Source organism: Anas platyrhynchos, chromosome 3, assembly GCF_047663525.1.
Source record: "Anas platyrhynchos isolate ZD024472 breed Pekin duck chromosome 3, IASCAAS_PekinDuck_T2T, whole genome shotgun sequence".
Taxonomy (NCBI): Eukaryota; Metazoa; Chordata; class Aves; order Anseriformes; family Anatidae; genus Anas; species Anas platyrhynchos.
This window is the reverse complement of record NC_092589.1, coordinates 56438255-56463238: the sequence shown is the minus strand read 5'-3', so window position 1 is coordinate 56463238 and position 24984 is coordinate 56438255. Positions and strand designations below refer to the sequence as shown.

General features: G+C 42.5%; 1 long non-coding RNA gene across 1 annotated transcript; it reads right to left on the bottom strand.

Annotated features, from left to right (window-relative positions):
• Positions 1–7267: 7267 nt before the first annotated feature.
• LOC140002007 (uncharacterized) lies at positions 7268–21484 on the bottom strand. Its single transcript, XR_011807853.1, has 3 exons — positions 21355–21484; positions 14484–14606; positions 7268–7556 (listed from the first exon to the last, which is right to left on the bottom strand). It is a non-coding gene; the product is annotated as an uncharacterized lncRNA (long non-coding RNA).
• Positions 21485–24984: the final 3500 nt, after the last annotated feature.

The following is a 24984-nucleotide window of genomic DNA, read 5'->3' as shown; positions in this document are numbered from 1 at the left end:
TCAAACCCCAGCCACCTCTACGAAATGGAATGTGCGATATTATTCTAAAATGAAGGAAAAATATTTTCCTTTGCATTTCTGCAGAGTTAAAATGGCTGAAGAAATGTTCCTGAGATTTAAAAGAAGTTACCTTTGGCCGGAAGGTGTGAATGGAGAACTTTAACCCCAAGGTGATATTTTCAGCAAGATCTTATTAAATAGAGAGCTGTCACCAAATTTTTTTTTCTCGTCCTGTCTGTTACCAATGGATACTAGGCTTTCCTTTCATCCTTTGTATGATACCTCCCATAATTGCCTCTGAGTCCATCATTAAAATCCTGATTGCAAATTAATACAAGTTATTATTTATTGTTATTATTAGAGGAGGGCAGGGCTGCCTTCATCTGTCTGGAGGGTCTGCCATTATATCTGCTCTGCGTATTGCTACAGTGGAATTGAATACGCTTCAGCCTCATGCAGATGCACTGTGTCAGAAAACATCTGCTAGCTGCTGATTTTATGCATATTACAGAGACTTTATGTACTGTTAAATGGACCACTTTTTCATTCCAAACCATAATTTTCCATGTGGCATTATTTGATCTGTCCTCACTCCAACATTTGGTTTGATCAAGTCATTTCTTCCTACCCAATGTGTGTGTTGTAACTTCCTCCATGGCTCTGTATGTGTGCATGTCCTGTCTGTGAATGGAAATTACTGCAGTCCTCCTGTCATAATAATACGGTGGTAGGGCAAAGCTTGTCATTTTAATCAATATATTTTATTCCCATTAGCTTCTTTCAGCACTGAGCTTTAGTCTAGGCAACTTGGATCTGATAATGCCAACTGCTACCCAGCTACACAGCAACATACCACCATCAAATGCTCTTTTCCAGAAGTGCCAGGGGTACTGACCAGGTCACCAAGTTTAGAGGTTTAATGCAGCTGGCGAGGAAAATTTATGTGCTCCACAGAAAGCTTCCCAGAATGGAGGAGCCAGCCTGTCCCTTTGGGGACAGGGCTGTCCGAGCCCTACTATTACCACCACGGGTGTTGAGCCGCTGGGCCTCAGCAGCAGAGGGTGCAGGAGGCAGAAGCTGGGAAGGGCTCAGAAGAGGCCAGTTCCTTCTGGGGCTGGGGATATACATTGTTTTGCTTTGGTTTTATGTGCCATTTAATTTTGTGTCACCTACCCTCCACTGAGAATAATGCAAGTTGTAATGCAGCCATTTGGCATGGGACTTGGAATGAAATGATGACTCTTTCCCTGCCCTTTCCTAGGAGTTCTCCAAACAACAAATCTCTACTCAGTAGAGGACCTGTTTAATCACAATTTGGGATTAGCACATCTCTAATTACAACAAAGAAGATAGTACTTCTTTGGTAACCTTTGGTCCAGGCAATAATCGTTCTCCTTTGCCCCGGAATTTCTTGTGGTGACATTTCTAGAGGCTACAACGACAAGGATGTAAAGTTTCAGTAACACCTACCAATCACTTTTTATATATGTAACTAGCAGGAAGAGGGTCACATATTACTAGGGAAATCGTTTTGCCAGATAAAACATCACACAGTCCTTCATAGCATGCAGAGAACTCCATTGTTACATAAAAAAAAAAAAAAACCAAAAAACACCACTACATAGATTTTGCATATTTAATGATGTTGACAAATCAGAATAAATATGAAATAATAATAAACAATAAGAAAGCTCATTTATATAGCTCTTCTCATATTCAAAGTGCTTTATAAGTACTAGTTTGTTGACTAATCCTTGCAACACCCTTAAGAGGTGGACAATTATTATCCAAATGTTAGAGGTATGTAGCTATGCACAATGCAATCATTTCCACTAACTTTTTAATGATGCCTTAAGGTCTGATACATGACCTATGTGTTATATATATCCATATCCTTGCAGACCTATCTGGAGTATCATACATTGATAAATGAGCATAAAGTCAGTAATTTCTTATATAGAACCAGAATAAATATATCATTTACATGTATATAATTCTCTTAAAATCTATTTTCTTAAACAGTCAGGGAACCCAGTAGTGATGGTGGTGGGGATATTAGAGTGTAAAGCCCTAATCATATTCGTACGTGCCTGTTCGTGTGGGTTTGTGCATGATTTTGTACAAGTTAAAAAAGCTGGTTCCTATCCCAGATACTTTGCAGTACAAGTGTATGATAAGAGACAACAGATGGATACTACACTGAGACAGGGACATCACGAGGTTACAGTGAGAGGATTACAATTACGATAAGAAGTGGTGGTCATAGCGCACCAGCTGTTTAGTCATTCTCGTATAATTTTTTAGTCATCACAGTAGTGAGAGCAAGAGAATGATTTGAAGGATGCCAATGAGGTGAACAGGCAGACATTTCGTAAGGTCTTCTTCACATGTGGGTGGGAAGTGGGAAAATACCTTCATAACAAAATGGGATGAAAAGCATTTCACCTTTGTTAAAAATGAGGTGAGAGCTAAGGCTTCTAATTTATGGTATGAAATCATGGTGGATGAGACAGGGATAAACCCTGAAGAGAAAAACTGAAGTGAATTTGGGTTTGAAGTGTAAACCATAGACATGCACTGACACTGACGTGAGGTGCCAGGACTGAAATGTCAAGACAGAAGACAACAGGTGTGTTTTGATAAAGCTATTTGGTTCAGGCTATTGCAGTTCTTAAGCTGTAGGAGCATCTGTTTTTCTTTCTTTCTTTCTTTCTTTCTTTCTTTTTTTTTTTTTTTTTTTTGACAAAAATCCCATGTTTCTTAGTTATCCTGCAGGATGTTTTGAGGATGTGGACTCTAACCTCTACTTTCTGTGGCCTCCATGGCATGACCCCCAGTTCTGTGCTTTGTTTTAGCAAGAGAGCAGCTTGCGCTCTTGCCTGGTACTGAGCTAAAACCTTCACCCTGTTCGCATATGTGCCTTAAGACCCAGTTGCAACACAGAGTGAAGATTTACATACCACATTCATCTCTGATCAATGTGGTCTCCATTCTTCACTGCTCACGGTACAGCCCTCTCCAGCCCGAGGCTATGGATGCTTTGCCATGATGCCATTCTCGTCCTTTCAGACATGGTAGTTGTGCATAGCCACACTGCATACCAAGGTGTAATGTAAACATCCATGAGCCCGTTTTAAATGGGAAGCAGCCTCGCTGTGGTAGCACAGAGGTCTGTGTAGATTAATCTGTCCTTTGAAAAAGGCAGTAACCCTAATTCCTGTGTTATTTCCACTGTAAGCATTTGGGCTTTGATCAAGTGATTCATGTGCTTGATGGGAGTCTTTCCATTGCCTGCAGTGGGCTTTGGATTGGAACCATAATCCGGATGTCTCACATGCATATACATCCTTAATTAAAATTTTCTAAATTGCTGTTACATAATGAGGATCCCAAACCTCCTGTGAAGTGTTTCCAGTTAAGCCTTTAAAAAAAAATGCACTCAGTATCTTACCATCACAGTTAACATCAACTACAGCAATTTTCTAAACTCTGTATTAACAAGATGGGTGAATTATTGGTACATCAAGAACACTAAGTGAATGTCCTGACTTCTGCATGGTTGCAATTTATAAACAAAGCTGCTTTACTGTAATTTTGCTACCTTACACACATTCATATATATATATACACTCTGAAAGTTATGATCAGCTTTAAAAATAGGCTGGGAATGAAAATAATGCATCAGCCTTATATATAGCAAGTGCTTCTGCTGTAATTATATTAATTCATTTTGACAGGCATATTTTAACAAATTTATTACAGTTTGCTACACCTTTTTACCAAGGAGAGGTGCATCCTGTGACAGCTGTCCATCATTAGCCCCAGAATCTTTTTGCACTGACCTATACGAAAAAGCTGAAGGAGACCTCAATCAACCCCCCTCTGTTATGCAGGAAAAGCAGTCATTCACAATTTTAACTCATTTTATTTTTTCAGCAGGAAATACCACTCTGGTCTCATAGAAAGTGCTTTGACTTGGATTTATATGACCTGCTTTCTATTCCTGGCTCTGTCTCTGGGTGACCTTATGAAAGTCATTTTTATCTACTATTGTTTTTAAATGGGCTGAAAGATGTTTCCCAGCAGAATGGGCCAAACATAAGCACTATTTTTTTTCCATTATCCCACCGCAAAAACATGCTCCTGAAGAAGCTACACACCTCTACATCTGCCAGTCTAGTGCTTGCCTCAGGTAAGCTGCTTGCTCTCTCTCCCACCTGCTCTCTCTCTTTTTTGTTCTTTATAGCACGAGCTAGTCACAGCAGAGTGCCTAAATCTTGTTCTTAAAATATGTGTAACTTGAAAATCCTAATTACGTACACATATTTGTGCTCTGGTAGGCTGAGGTGATTTCTGAAAGCAAATACAACATGGACCAAAGCGAGCTTCCCAAAATATTTCTGGGCTTACTGTGCTGCTACACCCAGGACATGATACATATTTTTTGGAAAACTGCCTTCCCCTTTAGCAGTATAACTGTCAGACAACAGTTCATACACAGCAACACAAAGTCATAACTTGGGAGATAATCTTTTATATGCTCCTAACAATATGCTCTGAAATCCTACATTTAAAGGGATTTAAAAACACACAATACCCTAAGACATCAAATAAGCAGTGAAAGTAACATGCAGAGCCAGACGCAAAACCAGAATGAAAAAGATTTTTTATTATTCTCCTCTGTATTACCATAAATGACATGCTATATTTAATTTTACAGTGCCCCTGGACAAATCATCAAATACTTTAATAACTACACAAACATTAATATTTAAATACAAGAGATCCCCTCAGTTACTGAATAATCATAACTCTGGATTGATAGGGTACTAAATGGAAAAATCTTGTTTAGACAGTTGTAAGAGGGGGGAGGGTGTTTAATGAAACAAGTTTGATGGTCTTGTCATCATAAAACTGATAGATATTTGGCACAATTTATATCTTTGCTGAAAAGAAGTTTGAGAAATGGAACAATTGTGCTGAAGATTAATTTTCCCTTCTTCTGCTGTGAGAGCATAGTCCTTTAGGTCATTAGCAGGAATGTGTGACACAGATTGCACTTTACCCATGCAAGTCCTGTGCTGACTCTTGGAAAATGCACATTAAATAGCTGTGACTTCTACAGTTGTGGGATGCACTGCCCAGCTATCGTTATAGCTAGCTAGACTAATTCTGGGAGAGTGATGAATGTGGATTGTAGAAGAGGCAGCACACTGACTTCTGACAGTCAGTATTTGTTAGACCTGCCCACTGTCCTCAGAGATGTATGTATATTTTTTTTAATCCAGACTTTTTACTATCACTTCAGTCACTCTCCAGTTTTACCTAATAATGAAATCTCAACTATTAAAGCATGCTAAGAATAGCAAATTTTAAGATATTCCCCATCCCTCCAGCAAAACAAAAACAAAACCAAAACAAAGCAAAAAATAAAACCCAAGGATTTATAAATCAAAGTAATTCACATAAACATCTGAACCAAACGTCTGAAACTTTATTAGACTTCTGTCTCTAAATGTGGGACTGTGTTCGTGAATGTGTTTTATGTGTCATGAGGCACATCTGCTCCTAAACTAATTATAATATTTAGTCATCACTGGACAAAGGCTAGTCACTTGTTTGTATCACATTGTGCTTGAACGCCACAGCACTTGTGGCTAAATGAAATGTTCTGGGTTGGATAGCAGGCTGTACGCACTGTTTCAGCAGAGCCCATCTCTGCAACTCACCTTAATACTTCCTTTTCCATTTTGGGGCACTTGTTCAGATTCCACACTTCTCAGAACTGGATTCCCCTCTTCTCCTCTGCGTTTGAGCTCCATGGAGATAATATAGCTCTGGCTATGTTATGTTTCTTGGACTCTTCTCAACTGGGCAATACCCCTTTGAGGAAAGTGCTGGGGAAGACACTCCAGCTTTCAGGGAACAGGGAGAGGGGAGGGGAACCAGCACAGAAACATGAGGCCTCTGAGTAACAGGTTGTGGCCTGTGGGCCGATAGATCCTGGAAGCAGTACCATTAAAGCGCTCTTCCAGATGTGGAGAGCTGACAAACAATGATGAAGGCTGCACCAAAGCAACTTACAATGAACTAATTAAATAGCTTGCTCTCTGTAATAAAGGAAGCCTGGAAGAATACAGAGCTGTCTCTGAATTACCTACCCAGTGCCTTGCTTCTCTTTTATGCTAAGTATCTACTGTGGTAGGAAAGGTAAACAGAAGGAAATGAGAGTCAAAACTAAAATACCAGGACTGATGGCAGTTTCCATGCTAGGAAAAAAAGTGTGTTGTCTCCACATCCTAGCGATAAACAAAATACTACAGAAACTCCAACGCTACAGACCTGGAATTAGTGCTAAAGCGGAGCAAAGAAGGTTAAAACAGCATAAGAAGTTAGCATAAACACTGCTGCGTAGAACTGAGCAAATCTTTAAATTTTAAATTTTAAATTTTAAATTTTAAAGTAGTTAATTCTTTGTCTTGGTTTTATATGCTTAATCATAATTTACCATTAATTCTTGTAACTGCATTTATTTTTTTCCCTTTCTCTTGTTATAGACCAAGAATAGATTGGAACTGAGTTCTGAGCTATAAGAAAAGGGCTGGTGATTACTGGCTGAGACTTACTCTCGGCCAGGGCTGCCTCCACCTCTGCTGCTACAGTAGTAATGCGTTCTCCCTGGAGAGGACAGATTTAGCCACTGAGTGCAACCTCTTTTTCAGGAGAAGCAAATGTAAAGAGACAGCAGTTTCTAGCAATAAAATAAAAATAAATAATAAAAAAAAGAACAACATAAAACATTTCTCTCCCACTCAGTTCTTTCAGCTTTTCTTGAAATGCACAACCTATGCCCATTTATGAGATTTTGAGCTGTTCATGATTACCTGTAGTGCTTGGGAGAAAAGCTGATTTTGCACTTACATGTGAACAGGAAGAAAAGATGTTTTTGCCTTTTTACTTTACTCCAAAAATCTACCAGAAGCATGCCTAGAAATTAGAACGATGGTCTTGTAGTTAAATCTAATTTGAACACATTGAAACATTGATGAGGAATGAAATTCTACAAAACTGTATTTTTCCATGATAAAATTGTGAATGCAGTGTACTAGAATGGGTAAATGAACTCCACAAATTGCAGTGTGTTCTGTCCCTTCCCCTGTGTGTGCATAGCTGTTTATATTTTTGTACCAACAGACAGCAAAAGAATGTTGCTGAAAGAGGATCTTTTAGTGATGCCTTTCAATTTATTGGTAAAGTTTTTTGAGATGCACAAACATTTCTCTTGTGGCAAAGCATCTTTCCAAGAAATCTTCAAAGCCAAGCTGAAGGCTTGAGTGGTTTTTCTGTATCACTGAACTGTGCTAATTGTTTCCTATTCCTTGACATAAACAGAGATAACTATTTTGTGAAACGGGGGTTAGACATAGTCCCAAGGTTTATTGGAAGCATGAATGAATCTTGTGTGGACTAGAAGTCATAAATAAAAATGCTGGAGAGAAGTCTTCTGTTCACCAGTAACACAGCTCACAATTGAGGCACTATCTTTCCTGAGCCTTCTGTGAAATAAAAGGTACAGATGGTTGTTTATATACATAACATCAGTGATGCCCAAAGCAAAGACTTCACAAATATTTTACAGAGCTGTTATCTCCAAATAGGATTTCAGGAGGATACAGAAAGGCACAAATTCATCTTAGAGTTATGGAAGATGGTCATTGCACCGTATTGACCACCCTCTTGCTGGTTTGTTGCCATAACCTCTCAGAAAGCTTGGATTATTTTTCTAGAGCAGGTTTTGTTTACCCCCTGCCCACCTTTTATTTTTCTAGAGCAGGCTGGATTTTACTTAGGATATCACTTTACCCTGAGGAAGATAAATATAACTATGCAAATAAAACAAATTGTTGGCAAACATCTTACACAAACTGCATGCGTGGTCAAAGAGTTTGGAAGAAAAGTAACTGTGGAGAGCAAACCTAGATGATGTGTGCAGTGGTTGAGCTGTTTCTCTACAACAATACTAAGATTTCCATCATTGTATCTGACTTCTGCAGATACCTTCAGAGTAACTTGAGCAATGGCAAGGTATGGCACCAAAGGAACCATGAGTGAATTTTTCCAACCAAGTGTTAGTCAATTAGAAACTCACATTCACCTCCTAAGAATTAACTGCATGATCAACAAGAGCCTGCTTACAATAGCAGGTATCTGAGACTATGCTGAGTTACCCATATGCAAAATGATGATATTAACCATTTTACGCTGTTCTTACTGTTTCTTAAGCTGCCTAAGGAGTTTTGATTCCTTAAAATCAGGGATTTCATTCCAATTAAAACACAAGAGAACTGGAGTTCTGCATCTTTTAAAGTGGTCGACCTGGAAGTGCAAAAGTTTGAAGACCCCCAGACTGGTGATAACTGGGGAAAAGAAACCAACCCATGGGAAGATGTAACAGAGCTCCCCCTAATGGTGGCTACCTTCTATCCTATTTTTTTTTTTTTTTCCAAATGTTGCATGTTCCCTACAATTTTCAAAGTCCAGTGCCAGCTTGGAGCATTTTCTACATTGTCCTATCAGATTTACGGGGTAGATCAGGTCATAGGACCCAACTATTGCAAATCCTCACAGCATTTTCAACTGGCTACAGGATTCTTTCTTTCTTTCCTAAATTTTAGTGTAACACCACTGTAAAGCTGAAGGAGACAGTGCAGAGCCAGCTGTGCCTCACTGGTGGGTGACAAGATTCCTGTAAATACCTTGTAAAGTCATTTGAGAGCCTTTGGGATAGAAGGCATTATAAAAATGAGAAATTACCTTTACCATAAAAAATAATAATTAAAAAAAAAATGGAAAAGGGTTGGAACGACATGCTTGTCTTCTGTTAATGAAAAACTTGTTTGGTTTCCCTCATACTAGAGAACCTGCTGAAGAACAGTGAGGTGTGTGAAAATGTGCCCTCCCCCTCTTGTAACACTGCCAAGGTCAGCAAGACCTCTGGTGACCTACCGTGGAAGTGTTGATTACTTAGGTTAATATATGCTTGGGGGCTGTTTTAAACCCTATTTTTAAAAATAAACCTTATTTTTCCAAAATGCTGGAAAAGGAGAGCATCTGTAATTTGCTTTTTTATGGGCCAATGTCATCTCTTGCTCTTTTTTTTTTTTTTTTTTTTTTTTCTTTTAAATTTCCTCCTCCCCTTCTGTGAACAAGTTTTTCCAAAGCCTTCACCAGGCTCAGGAAGGGGAAACACCTTTCGATTTAAATGAAGTGGCTGTGTTACAACATTCTATAAAACTACAGAAGGTGAGAAGTCTGAGAGGTGTATAGCTGTAAGTGAAACTAGAAAGCACATCTACTGGGCATGCCCTTAGGATAGGCTGCAGCAGGGTGAGATTTCATATTGTAGCTGAGCTGATCTACAGCTTGCAGCTGCCAAGGGGGAAAATCCTGCTCCTTCCCTCCTTCCTCATGCTCCAGCTCTGTCCTCTCTCTGCGGCCCCTGCTGCACCCATCTATCCTCTCAGCAAGTCATTCAGCTCGTAAAAGTGGAAGAAGAAAAAATGTCAAAAAAAAATGTAAAGGGAAAAAAAAAAAAAAGAAAGAAGAAAAAATGTAACGTGGTGACCCAAACCAATTTAGTAGTCAGATGACTGGCATTGCTAGTGGAGAGAGGATGCAATCCTATGCCAGAAAGGGCGATGAGGAACTGGGAGATATAACAGCTATGACTTTTAGCAGCAGAAGCACTGCCAGGATTATATTTCTAGCTTAACCAAAAGCAGTGGACTTCTTGGCAGAGCCAGGTGCACACTACAACTGTATCTTGACTCCGTATCAGGATAAGAGCCAAGCGCTTCCTCTTCCTGTCACTTTGATGGCTGTGTTTTCAGGGAAGACACGCATGAATGCATGGACTAGCGGAGAGAGGTGGTGCACTGCAGCTAGGTCTCTGGTCTTGACATTAGAAGAGACAGGACTTTGAGGTGTGTCATGTGAGGCACTCTCCTCTCAGTTCAGGCAGAGCCGAAACGTCTCAGCTTTCACCAGGGCAACCAGCACTACAAAGGGTGCTACGCAGTATGAGTAAGAGCCCTTTCCCTAAGCGAATTCATTTAAGAAATAATTAATATTCAAATTAAAATTTCTCCGAACTTTCATCTTTGCCGACAAAGTAAGTTGTCATGGTGAGGTATTACTGTGAGTAACTCCAAATGGATACCAGTAGGTAATGAGATCATCACAGCTTCACATCTCCATGCTCCAGGTGATGTAATTCTATCCAGTAGCTTGGATTCTTGACAATTGCCTTCTTTCATTTCTTGCTGGAAGAGGCTTAAAAGCACTGGTAGGTTCCTGACTGTAATCTCTATCACTTGGGAGTTTATATTTTCAGTGCACACCACTGTGTGCTTACAACAGAGAATCACAGATCTATACCTTCCTTGATAGATGTTGATGTTTTCAAAATCTTCAAGTAAAATCCAGACCTGGTTTGCCTTAAGCAGACTCTGTTGGTTTTGGTTGAGATGTGTCTTTTCACGTTAATGCAGAATGAGTACTCCTTTGCTGTGTAACTGCACTGCAGCACCCCATGTCAGGTAGGATGCATGTGAGTAAATCCCAGAGCTGCACAGCCTGGAAGGTTCTTTTCGGGAGAAACGAAAGTGCATTTATTTAGGAACACAGAAATAATCTCTGGATTTAAGTGCCAGTTGAACTGCTATTCGTGCTGTCAGTTTCAACAGGTAGCTCTCCTTCCAACATGACAAGAAGTCAGACTCTGTCATCACCCCTGTCACAACAAATGCCACCAAGCTGTAAGAGTCCGCCGTCCCCATGCTCCCAGCAATACAACTGTATCCGATACTTTTGATTCCTGACAATTTTCTTCTTGCATCTCTTGCTGGAAAGGGCTGAAAATTAATGTGTTTTGCTGGTGGATGTGATTACCTTGATCCTTCTGAAGGCCATGGTGACTTTCATCTGTTTTAGTAGCTGCTGTAAACATGCAGGCAAAGCAACGGTACGCTATGAATATGGAAAGGAATCAAATCATCTGGTTTTGATGAAGGTGTGTAAAGCTCTAAAGCACACTTAAAGAACATGAACCAAAAGTTTATTGAAAATATAAAGCAGCTTGTCCTCAGCAAATTTATGATTTACATCAGATTTAAATGCACCATAATACACTTGGGTCAGCTTGTGAGCGTTGGCTTTGAAAGCCTGGAATAATATGTAAGGTGCAGAAAAAATGTGCATTTGCAGCAAATCTGCTGTGATGGAACAGCAGCAATAATGAGACCTCAGATCTTTGAGCTCCTGGTGACATGAGAAGGATCCCAGGGGCTTAGAGATCAGCAGACAGATGGCCCATTTTCCAAGACAGGTAATATGGATGCCTCTGAAAATCTGGCTGAGGAGGCTGACGTTTGTTGCAGGGGGGGAATTGTCCTCCAGCTGGATATCTCCTGTGGCTGCTGAGAAACCATATTCATTGCTGTGTTCACTTAGAGGGGGCTGTAGCCCGTAGAGCAAACCCATCCTGTGAATGTCTCTGGGATGGAGCACTGTCCTGCACCCCAAAACGAATATAAAGGGAACTTTTCTATGGATGTGAGTACGAGAATCACCACGCTGGATCAGATGTCCCTGCTCCAACGACCTGCCTCAGACAATGGCTGTTATCGGATAGCTCTAAGGAAGGTGTCAAAGCTAAAGGAGCTTGCTTTCATAGTTAAGGCTGGATTAAAACCAGAAGCAAGGATTAACTCGTTGTCAAGCTGTTATTATCTCCAACTATGATAATTCGGGATAGTTTAGTCTCAGTGCTAAACTTGATAAACTCTTGGCATCAGGGATGTCCAGGAGTGAAAGACTTCCACTAGCTAATTACCAGTTACCTGACACGATTTCCTCATGAGCTTTCAATTTCTCACCTCTGAACTTCATTGCATGTCATTTTGTTCTTGCGTCATGATATAGGGGAACAGAAATTCCTGACCTACTTTTTCTGTTCTGTTCATCATTTTGTACCATGCAATCCTCTCCCCTTATTTGTCTAATTACTTAATTAAGAACTCCTCCATCTACTCAGTTTCTCATCAGCTATTTTACTTAAAACCACAGTGCTTATTTTTCTGGTGACTAAACTGTTGTGTGCTACAGACAGGAGTAGGAGAAACTGAGGTGCCTACAGGCCTTTATGTGGGCAGGGAACAGATTCTATGACATACATTTTTTTGTCTTGTTTGCTCTTCTAATAATATGTTGAACGGAAGTCCTCGCTGATCCCAGGTCTACAAGATGCCCAGGTCCTGTTTTGCCCTGGCACTTCACATGAAACCACAAAGTCTGCAAGTGTATCCTGACGTAGGACAGACGAAGAAGGGAAAGATTTGGTGCCTTCTTGCGTGAGTTCGTACAGAAGCACCATATGCAACCTAGCCCTGCCAAAATAATGAAGAGACATTGACTATTTAATACAAAATAAGATCCCTCAAAATGCTTTCTTTTTTTTTTTTTTTTCCTAAAACAGAGAAAAGAGCACATTTGGAAGAAAAGGTTTTAGTTTAAGCCAAACTGTCTTTCCTGTCTCTGAAACACTTATCTAATAGGAATGAAGTCATGACACTAAACCTTTGTCTGCTCAAGATAAAAATCACAAAATACATGGCTAGAGAGCCAGTTTTTGGATGGTCCATTCAGCAGAGCTTGGATATGCTCAGTTATGTGATGACGAAGCAGGAGCACTGTGTGCTGAAGATTCAGGGCAGCGTAAGAGAGAACAGAATTAGGCCCTCATGAAATCTTAATGCCTCACGAAGCTTTCCAGCTCACATGCATACCCCGGTGAGACGGGGAAAAGCCTAGTTCAAAAAATGTTTAGCAGTGAGAGAATATGGTTCAGTTCTGCTCTGATCTACTGAAAGATGAACCAAGCTCCTCAGAAGTCTCATAGGACTTTTACCTCAGTTGTTACAGACAGGTATGTAGATGAACAAAAGCTGGACAGGAGAAAGGAAAAGAAAGGTCTGGAATTAATTAAATGCCTTTTCTCAGAATAGCCCCATAAAACTTGTCTGATTAAAGTCCCTACAAGCAAGGAAGAAAAAAGCCTGTCTATTAAACAACCGAAAATAAACAAAAGGTGTTTTAAAGATGGCACCTCGTAAGCACAAGAATTTCCATGAGCTTTTGGCTTAGTTGGCTGGCAGCCTTTTTTGAATGGCAAATGCTTGAAGGCTCAGTTTTAGGACAGGTTGTTAGTTGCCCAAATTGACTGAGTGCTCCCAGAGGTTGTCTGAGTGTGTGGTTAAGGGCTTGCTGCTCAGACAGGCTATATGGAAACACTCAAAGGACCCTGTGTGCTCTGCCAGATCCTTCTGATTTATTTATATGAATAACCCACCAGGTCCAGACTATGCTGTTCAGACACTACTCATTTGTAGGTCATTTTGAACATTACTTTTTCCTTACCACCACCAAACAAATTAATATTAGCATAGATATGCGAGACCGATGCTTTTGTTAAAAGCCATGCTCTCAGCGTTAAGAGGGCTTTGGGACGTAACCTTAGAAAATCGGGAACGAGACCTGGAGGCTTTTTAGGAAGGGACAAGCATGAGTCTACATGGTATTACTGGCTGGGAAATGCAGTACTGACTGTGTGGATACAGTAAGATCCAATCTCATGCTTAAGCTGGTGGACACGACGGGGAGGGATTACACCACCAACTCACTGTGTAATTACCACACTGACTGGTGGAACACAGATGAGTTGGGCCTGGGCCAGTGGCTGCTCCAGAAACTGCCTACTGATGTGCAGAAAGGATGGGGCATGTTCGACAATCAGTTTTTAGTGCTTTGAAGTTAACCATTACTTGTAGTCACACTGCATATGTTTGTCAGCAGTGGACAGGTAATGAAATACAAGTGTGTCAGGTTTCTCTGTCTCCCATATGCATTATCTTCCCTTTGGCAATAGTGGGAGTGAATCAAAAGTAGTCATGAAATGAACTTATTTCCTCTATAGTCTTGAATTCAGCTTCCTAAATTAGTTTAATATCCAAGTTGCCTTGCCTTCACTGTTATTTAACTTAATGCATCTAACTGGCTTGTTTACCAAGATGGGAACACAGCTTCTTGTTTCTTGACTGTGATGTGCATCCATACTAGACTTTTTTTTTTTTTTTTCCAACCTCAATTTGGTTTAATCCTGGCTACCATTTTAAAATTTATTTTCCAGTGACAAAAAGGAACCAACCACACTCACCTTCCCAAGTACAACTATCAAGAGCTGGCAGTCAACTGACAAGACATATGAAAGCTCTTATGCAGGCAAGTCCTGAGTTAGCCCATAATTTTTGTTGTTGGCAATAGCAGATATCGACTGTCAGCCACAACAGCTCCCAGCTGGCTTTGAGACCTGTCCTCCACAGCCATTTCCCCTTTGAAATAATGGCCATATAGGAATATAGGAATACCTGAGAGGACTGGATGAGTCTGAGTAGAACTGATCAGTCCCTTTTTCTGAGCTAGGTGAGGATGGTGCTTGGTCAGGTAGGTTTTGGAGAGCTCCAGGTCAGCAAATTGTCATCAGCTGTGTCCTGTAACATACCCAGGAACCAAGATTTAAACACGGCAAGAAAGGTGACAGATGTCTCAGGAGACAAACAGTCACTTCTCTGTAAGCGGCATAGTATCCAAGAAGGGTAACCTAGGAGGAGTTTTGTCTTGCTACCAAATGCATTAAGTGAAGCACAGTTAGGGTGAGAAGCAGAACAGCACATGATGGTGAGAAGTGTCACCTCCAGATGAGTGTGCTAGTGGCAGGGAGATAATCAGAGAGAAGTGGTCAGAGTGGAGGCTGCTCTCAAAGCAGGAATGACCCATCTCCTTGTATCCAGCTCTCCATTCTTGGTGGTGGTACTCAGAGGAGGAGCTGGAAGTGGCTGCTTTAAATCAGCCAGTGAATGCTAGATCATGTCTTTGCTGTTCCAGGATGCGAGTTATCTTCTGGGTAGCTCCATGCCACAGGTCACTTCCCAATTGTCAGTGTCCTCCAGCAGCCCCCATTGCACAGGCACCTCTGTGAAATTGCTCCAGTAAGGGATGGGGCACAAGAACTGAAGATGGCGTTTGGAGGGGTTGTCTGCAATATTTGATTTTCTTCTGCTTCTTTCTGCTTCTCTGCCCTGTTACCCCTGGATCCTGCCTCTACCTTTTTCTCGGTCCTGTCCCTATACCAGCTGCTTTAGCCAAAACGCTGTGATTGTCACTGGAAACCCTCTCCTTATATGCTGAACATCTCTGCATGAGCAGACCTCATTATCATGTGGCAAGAGGTCATTTACATATGCAAATCAGGTTAATGAGAGCAGAACTGTAAAAGGCTTCATTCCAGAGGCATTTGCATATCTAGCTTTAGAAATATTTGAGTGCTCTGCCCCTAGCTGTGCAACCAGGACACAGAAGCCCTGGCAGTATGTCTTCAGTGGTGATTATGTTCGCAGACAGCTGCCATCCCGGTTTGCAACAGCTACTATCTGAGGTATTGGCTCGTTTGAACACAGAGGGTACTTGTGTAATATCCGCTTCTGCACCAGACTACTAAGAGGCAGTTAAGCCTTGGCCCTTATTGGGACAACATGTGGGCTTCTGACAGGTAGATATATGCAATTTAGCATGAAGAATACAATTTCCTATGGTGCTGTCACTAATGTACGCCTGGTATATGATGAACGAGGAAAACAATGCAGGTACCAGGCACAGCTCTCTAGGAAGGATATATTCTGTGTGACATAGCTCCACACAAAATACCACATTTATTCACTAATGATCTGGGCCCCTAGCCCCCCAAGTACAAGGAGGACTCTCTTGATGTTTGCAAATCAGCCATGATAAGGCCCCAATTCCCCCTTCTGACCTTCTCCACAGTCTACATAGCCTGCTGTCCCTCTCTCAGCAGTGTCCTCGACAAGTATGTTGGGTACGTCTTGAACATCTAGTGGCTAAGCGTGTCTGCACAGAGTTCCTCAGAAGTGTCTTTTACTGATTCCTTTCTTTCAGCTGTTTTGTTTTCAGGAAAAAAAATATGAGTACTCTTTCACTACAAAGCTTTCTCAGGTATTGCTGTCTGCCAGGGACTTCTATGTCTGGTTCCAGAGAGAAAAGAAAATTACCTCATAATTTCTGAGAAAAGTTAACTGATTTTCCCTTTGCTCCTGCCCAGTCCTCCTGACTATGCTGAGCACATTTCTGGCATGTCCCAAGAGCTAAATTCAGAAAAGAAACCCCTTCTTGGAGGAGGTGGTTCTCTGCCATGACACGCATTGCCACAACTTCATACATGGCTGCTGGGCAATGCCAGGCGGGCAGCCTCGTGGTACAACCTTTATGACTTGTGAACAGAGGGATGCTGCTGCAAGTTCTCCAGAGCACGTGGCTGCTGTCCCTGTGCCCTCAATTAGCAGGCAGAGCTCTGTGCATCTCACAGCCAAGAAACACACAACGATTCCACGTGCTTGGTGCGCAGCTCTGGTGACGACCCTGTGTATACCAGGCTGGAATGAGATGAGGCCTTTGCCAACCCCAAAGCACGGGACTTAAAGCAAACTGCCCCTTTCGTCTCCTCTTTTTATCTCTACCTCCACTTATTCTTGGGGACCACTGTCCCAGTCCCACATCCACACACAGGTAATGGAGAACTCATCGTCATTCAAGTAACCCTGTCCGCCAGTTTAATATTATGTCCAGCCTCATATGCTACTCTTTGTGGATTTTCTCTCATTTGGCCCTGCATTTCTAACTCTAATGCATCAGTGTTGGTCAAACTTCACTGCAGTAATTCCTTGGAGTCATTCCTATATTGCAATACTTTGCCTGTAGCTATTCTCAGCAGCTCTAGTATGACTGACGAGATGAAATATCTGTGCCTATAGGAGCAAGAATTGCACTTACACTTTTTTTCTGTATTTCCTGGGACTGAGCTTGTTCCTCCTCTAAGCTGATGGCTATCACAGAAGACTGCTTCTGTCCATACACAGCATGCAATACAGAAACACCTTGGCATTCGTGTACTTTGTGACACATCAGCGGACGGCTATCACCATCTAATACAGCATACTTTTTGCATGGAGTCAGCCTGCAGACTGAAGATGAGATCCTCACAAAAGCACAGATTTACCGGTGTGCCTGAAAGCCTGGATACTCCTTAATGCCTGTGCCATGCACCCTATCTGCTCGCGTGTCAGAGTTATAGCCATGCAGCTGAGCAACCCATCTTATTGATAGCACAGCTGGATGTGGTCATGACTTCATCACTGCCGGCTCACAGCTACGAGAATTCCCTCCCGTTTAAGAGCACTCAGAGCTGAGCAGTCGGTGTCCCTGCTGTGCCCCCAAATTGTCACCTTTGCAGGCTGATCTCTCAGAAAAGCATTTCATCATTTCAGGGCGGAACTGTCCTCCTCCATTCAACAAACTCTGTCACACGGCTGCGCTAAGAGAGAACAGCAAAATTCAAATTGTGAAAATATACACCCGGGGGGCTAACGAAAGTTGATTTTTTTTTTTTTTTCATATTTGAATTCTACTCTTCACCTATGAAAATTCAAATCTAAGCCAGCTCCAACTTAGTGTCTTTGTTGTTCCTGGAGGTGTGTCTTTGTCTTGGTGTATATCCCCCTTCCATTATGTTCACATTTAAAGCTCCTTTCACAGAATACAATTTACCTCCTCGTGTAGCGTGAGATTAGGAGCCGAAGACTCTGTTTAGTAAATGACGGTTTAGGAGGTGTTCTGTTTTACATAAGCAATAGCCGAAAAGCAGCCAAACCAGAAGGGCAATGAAACTTAATCATTTCTAGGAAAGGGGAGCAGCCCTTTCATTATCATTCACTTGTTGGAAATATAATATGGATTTTTAAATGTGTTAATAACAAACAGTTTTTCACTCGCCTGCATTTCAGGTTGATAACATATCTTCTATATTTTGCTTAAAATGCAGCCCTTCCCATCTTAAGAGCACTGAACTGATTTTTATTGCCAATTCTGAAAAGTGTTAACAGGAGTAAATCACCCCTCACATTACTGCTGTTGTTCCCTTGCCCTGAGCCAAATTCACTGCTAAGCACCTCTGACCACACAGCTCATATAAATGTTCATAATAGAGGAAGCTCTCACATCTGCTTATTCTCACACAATTAGAAAAATACACCTTATAGAAAGCTATGTCATATATTTGGGTTAGAGCTTGCTTTTTCACCCCATCGGCTCAATATTCAGAAGAAAGAAGTCAGATATGCAGATGCCAAAAAAGTACGTAACATTAAAAAAAAAAAAAGTAAAAAAAAAAGTAAAGAGGGAAGCTAAAGCCATTTGATGGTGTCAATTTTCATTGTGTACTACACTGTGGGAGAGCTTTTGAACTCTGGTATGGAGGAGCATTATTAGAAACCAATTCTCCTCAGTGACCTCTGGAGGCCTAGTCCTATACAAGAGCAAGCTAGGTGCCAAAATGAAAGGGGGAAACTCATTATGGGGAGGTGTATTTCTGAGGTAGGAGCCAAACACCGGGAATTGCAGCAAGTGTGATTGCTACAGATAAGCCTAAAATATTGCTGCAAGAAATGAAAGTCATTTCTTATTTTTTTCCATCCTGTGTATTAATTTCCCCTATTCTATTTTATACTTGTTACATCTGCTTTGTTTTTGTTCTTGCCTCTCCTATGATATGCTGTTCACCTTTTTTTTTCTTAATCTCTTGCTCCTGATGTCCCCTGTTTCTCCTTCTTAATTCTCATCTCATTATAGTCTTTCCCTGCCCTGTTTTACTCTTTTCCTTAGTTCATCTCCCTCTTTTCCTTGCTCCCTCTGACTCAGTGTGGCACAAGTTCATATAAAAGCTTAGCAATGTAACTATGAACTTCAGAGAAAAAAGTGAAACAGCAAATGACTGTATTACATAAACTGGAATTAGGAAGCGCTGTTAAACAACTCTGGCTCAAGAGAAGTGCCATCGCTAACGTATCTGGAGAGTTGGGAGTTTCATCCCGTTTCCAGTGCTGCACTTCTCTCCGTCTTTGCTGATAGTCTGACAGAGCTAAAGCAACCTGGCTGAAAATGAAATGATTTCAACAACTGTGAAATATTGCATGACAATGGCCAACATAAAGCCATCATCCTCTGTGTTTACGTTGGTACTGATGCTTAACAGCATGCTGTTAACTCAGTATAAAGCTAGGCTTTCCAAAAAACAAATCAGGTACAAGGTCAGCTCTTCTACAGCCAATCATGCTCCGTCCCTATAAAAAATTATTACATCAGTCTAAGCTGGCATGTAAGTTGATGTTCACCCCTCAGAGCTTAAATTTGCATTTTGACCCACAGACTTATTCATCTCTTACTGCGGAGAATCATCTGCACGAACAATACATCCACATCCACAATATCCTGAGAATCAAGGGATGCTACGGTGTTACACATACAGTCAAATCCAGTTCCTTCTCAATTAATCCACTGCAACACCTGCATGGAAGATTTAAATAAGGAGCATCATATTATGTTGTGTGGCTGATAAAGTAAAAATATAAGCATGGAGAAGGTTTACAATTTGGCCTGCTACCTCAGCATCCAGCCCTCTGAATGGAAGTTATTTATACACCCGCTGAATTATGGCTTGTATTCAAATATTGGCAACGCTGCATTGTACAAAAAAATGTAACATCCGTGGTATGCTGTGGTTGGATACAGCTCCTGAGGATATCTTGAAAGGGTAATCTCTCCTTCAGGAGCATGTCTGTCAGTCCAAGACTTATGGGTGGATCCTTATCGTCTTAGACTAAAAGGTACTACTGAAAAATGTACTGGCATGGTAGATACGCTCTTCCTCAAATAAATGTACAGTGGAAAGGACACCTTTCATGGTCTTAGCTAAACAGGAGACCTACTAATTAGAAGGAATTCTGACTTTTATAAAATTAAAGGGGGGTTGTTTTTTTTCCCATTGGGGAAAAAAAAAAAAAAAGACCTGATAAGGATAATAAAATGCATCGTGCTGACAAACGAGTTGAATCTGGACACGGTAAAAAAAAAAACCCTAAGCTCCTTTGCCATTTAAAATAGCACCCAGTATAATTAGATACCCCACATGCAGTTGGCATGAGCACACAGAACAATTGTCCTCCCAGTTAATTCGACAGCAACAGCATTAGATTCTCCAGCTGGAATGACATCTCCTGCTCTCGAGCAAAGAGGCGATCTAGCAGGACTGAGTGAGAGAAAAAGAAATGGAAGGGCTGTAAACAAATGGGATGCAAGTTGAAAGGGTTCCTGCTACATTTAACTCAAAATTTAGGCTCTCTGTCAGGTAACTTGTTACTGACTGAACTGTGACAGAACTGTTTCCATTATGGAATATTTCAGAGGAAACAATTTTGGTTAAAATACAGATAAACCCCAGTAGTACCTGTGGAACAAAACTGTGGCATGGTGCTGCTGCACGAGCCAGCTGTAATGCGCATTAGTGAAAAGAGAAACCATCTACTGTCTGCCCATCGCCCACATCAAAAGAAACTGAGAATAGAAATACAGGTCAAGAGCTCAAATTTGGGAACTGAGTATTTACACAAGCATTGTAAAACACACACTGCTGCTGAATCCAATACTATCTGAGGCTAGAGATTGACTGCAGATATCAATACCCAAATCCAGTGCCACTTCAGGCAATAAGAGCTGCTCTTTTCACTTGATAGTATAAGCTATATGGCTCTGTAAGAAGTTTGTTTTCCTTCTCCGTCTCTTCCAGAAAATCACTTTTGGCTCATGATATGTTAGTCCCAACCTTCTGTGTGTGTTATTTCAAACTCTTGACATTTCTCTTATGAATGTATGATGTAATAAACCTTATTAAAGCATACAAAGACAACTTCAAGTCACACCTGAACATTTTCAAAATTCAAGAGCTCCCTGAATTTGGTAGTTTGGCTTGGTACAGCAGGTCAGCCAACCAAAATGTTTGCTCTTAAACTCCCTAGGTCCACAGGTGTCCAAGTATGGGGCCTCAGAGGAATCACGTATCTTCAGGGAACAGGCAGCAGAAAGACCAACGAGTATTTTTTTCTGTGCTGCTTCAACAGTACGTGAGAACAACTGAGATTTTTGCTTTATAAGTATTTTGGCTGATTTAATAGGACAGGCCCTTTCTTAAGCAGAAGCTAAATGAACCCTCTCCACCTTTTCCTTTTGTTCAGCTCTTAAATTAACTTCCCAGCAATTAGACATAGCCTTCCGCTTGTTTAAAGCGCAGCCGTTTTTGCGCACGGTAAGGGCATATTTTACTGAAGAGCAACTTACGTATTTTGCAAACTGCTTATTCCTGGGGTAGACGTAGCCTCTGAGAAGCAGGGCTGCCATGGAAAATTGGAAGACTCACAAGGACTGTAGGCTGCATCTTTGGAAAGTGTTGCTATGGCAGCGATGGAGCGAACCTACCCTTTCCTCTGGTGCTGCCATAACGCTTGGAGCCTGCAACGAGGTGGGTGCTGCAACCAGCCAAACAAGGGGGCACAAGGGAGTTGGGGAACGGGAACCTAAATGCACAGAGACCCAGGCAGTCGGTGGAAGGGTGCCCTGAACTGTGATGGTGGCAGTGCAGGCCCTTGACAGAGGATGGGCATTCCTCTCCAAATGCATGGCCACCCATCTTCCAAAGGTGCAGAGCACGCGTATGAGTGCGTGTAGTCAGGGATTGTCAGCCTGGCTGTGGCAAGGTGAGGAGTCAGAGCCATTAAGGGACAGGCAAACATTCTCATGGCATAAAACAGTAAGGGAAAAATTGCTTATCAAGTATGGAAAAACGTAACAGGCCATCTGCTGATGGTGGACAGCTAAGATATGACAAGGTTAACCCGTGTAAACAAACATCTCTTCCACTTGTGGCTGCTGCAGAGAAACGTCTGAGGGGCTGAAAAACTCCTGAAGCTCTCTCCCGCAGCAAACTGTGAAAAGCTACTGCAAGCTACAAACAGCCAGAGAAAATGGCATCTCTCCTAGTACAACAGCCTTCTCCCAGCCTTCTACTGAGATACCAACCTGTAAAAACCGTGGACTTATTTTTAAAGAAATGCAACCACTTGGACAGGATCCTATACCCAGCTACCTGAACTACACTCCCTCAAAGCAATGGAAGAATAGAAACACACTTTGATTTTGCAGAGAAAAACAGTGTGACTCTGAATGCGTCACATTTGTAAGTAATAAGCAATAATGCTTATTTGTCTCACCTTAAAATATACTGGAGACATCCACGGAGACAAACAAGGCCTTGTGTGCGCTGCACAAGCCTATTTATCCCTGCCTCACATTAACTAGCGCCAGGTTATAAAGAATCAGGGACACAAGCATCAGGAGAGCTAAAATAAAGCAACACCACTGATGGATGTAGTAATACGTTTATGGCTTTTTTTTTTGTCGTTGTTCTTTCCCTTTGGTTCTGGAGCCGCTACAGCACACATTGTAAGTTTGTGCTGCGACCAAGAGGCCCAGAAACAGACTTTTTTTCCTCAGACGAAAGCCCAAAGGTTGAGGTGTGGAGTTTATACAGGGTAACATCACCAGCATGAAGGAGCCCCGGGACCCACAACGCGTCCCATGGAGAGCCCACCTGTGGGAGAGGCGAGGGCTGCACGCACACCTCTCTCACGGCTTCACCTTGCTCCAAATGGCCCCATGGCTGAGGAACCCCAAGCGAGATCTGCTTGTAATTAACAGATCGCAATTAATTCGTTAAGGGAACAGGGGGAGGGGGAGTGAAAAGGGCCCCCCCCCCCAGGCCGCCCCGCTCCGTGCGCTCCGGGCCGGCTCCAGGCCGGGTTTTGCGCGCAGCCGCTGGGCCGGCGGAGCCCCGCGCGCTCCCGCTCCCTCCCCGCCGCAGGCCGCGCGCGGGCGGGGGCCCAACGGTCGCCGCCCCGCCCCCCTCCCCTCACACCCCCCCCCCCCCCATCTCCCTGAGGGGGCCCGGGGGGGGGGGGGCTCTTTTTTGGGGCCGCCCTCGGTCCGCAGTTGTCAGAAAAACCACCCTGACGTCATCCCCGGGTTAAAAAGAGCTGGCTTTTGTTCTCTTCCCCCTCCCACCAGTGCTCTACCCCCCCCCCTTCCCCGAGGATCCGAAGCCAGAGCGTTGGCAAAAAATAAAAACGCGCTCCCCCGCCATAATGGCGGTGCACGGGGCGGGGGGGTGCAGTGGGGGTCCTGCTACGGTGTGAGGAGCGCACCCAGCCCTCGGAGCTGCGGGAGGGGGGCGGCCTCCACTCGGTGGAGATGGGGGGGTAAAAGCGTTTTAACTGCAATCCCCGGAGGGCCGCAGGGTCCGGGGAGGGAATATTCATTAAAAGGTGTCGATTAAAAACGCTGTGTGTGTGGGTCGGTTCTTTTATTATTATTTTCCACGACCACAGTTTGCTTAAACACAAGTAAACAGCCCGAGCGAGCAGAAGGGCAGCGTTCCCAGCCGCCCCCGGTGCATCAGGAGTTTGTGCAGCGCTTCGAGCGGCAGCAAGCAGCGTGCCCTGAAGGGTCACTGCTCACACTGCTCACACTGCTCACACTGCTCACACTGCTCACACTGCTCACACTGCTCACTGGGACACCCTTCAATCAGCCCCAAACACCCAGCTCCAGCTTTTTCTCCCCCCCCCCCCCCACTTCTTCCCTGTTTCCTCCCTGCTGCTGAGCCGCAGGGATTCGCGGTTCCCAACACGCCAGGCCAAGCCCTCTGTTTCGTTGCAGTCACCGTTTTTTTGTGGCGAAACTTTCCGAGCACGTTTTCACTCTTTAGGAAATACCGGGCTGGAGGGTTCCGCATACGTTGCCTGACTCCGTGTGAAAATAAAAAGGAGTTACAATTGTGTTGAAGAACATTTTTTGTTGTTGTTCAGAAGGAGGTGAGTCAACTTCCTAGACAAAGACTTGAATCGCCCGCCCGGCGCGTTAACAAGGAGATGTGGCCTCTCTGCCAGGCTTGTGCTCATGCACACGCACACGCCGGGAGGAGAAGTGCTGGCAGGAGGAGTGGATGCTGCCCGCTGCCATAGCAAGGGGGCATTGTCAGTGCGCCGTGCTCACGCTTTTATCCAGATGGGAAACACTTCAAGTTTCATCTTTGGTTACCACTTCTTCTGTGTCGCCTTCTTGCATGGCTCTCCTTCTCCAGCGTAACTCAGAATTGTTGCTGTTAGCTGTTCTACATCAGTCCCTACCAGTCCTGCATCAGGGCAGGAACCATGGTTAACACCCAGCTTTTAAAAGGGGAGACAGAGTGGGCAGAAAAATACAGCACAGATGAGTTGTTTAAGGCCACAGAAGTCTCCTGACTATCTCCTGGGTAGATGTAGGCCGTGTTGTCTCACCAGGTGTTCAAACATCCCTAGGTGAATTGCAGAAGCAATGAAGGTTTCCGTCATGAATAAGAAATGGGAAGCACTTTTTTATCTTTGTAGTTACCCAGTGTTTTTTTATTTAAATAGAAATAAAGTGTTTATTTAAATAGAAATATTTAAATAGAAATATTTGGGGGCACATCTTTGGGTGTTCCGAAGGGCAAATACTTCTCACAATATATTTACCCCACTGTGGTCTGGTCACTGTAAGACTGTTTTTTTTTTTTGTTTGTTTGTTTGTTTTTCTTTTTTCTTTTTTATATAGAGAATGATGCTGAACTGTAGGTACTCGTCTAGGTTTGGCACTGACAGATACTTGGGTGTTGCCAATGAGATTTTATGATGTCCTTTCTTTTGCATCCAGCAGGAGACACCAAAAAGGTTGACCAACTCTGCTTTAGTGGCTGTTTTTTTGTTGTTTTTTGTTGTCTGGATTTTTATTTATGTGTTCAGTCCTATTTTAGTTAATCTTTATTTTGGTGGTGCTTAGAGAAAACTATTGGAAAGGCAGTATTAGATAACATGACAAGTTGAGGATGACTATTTC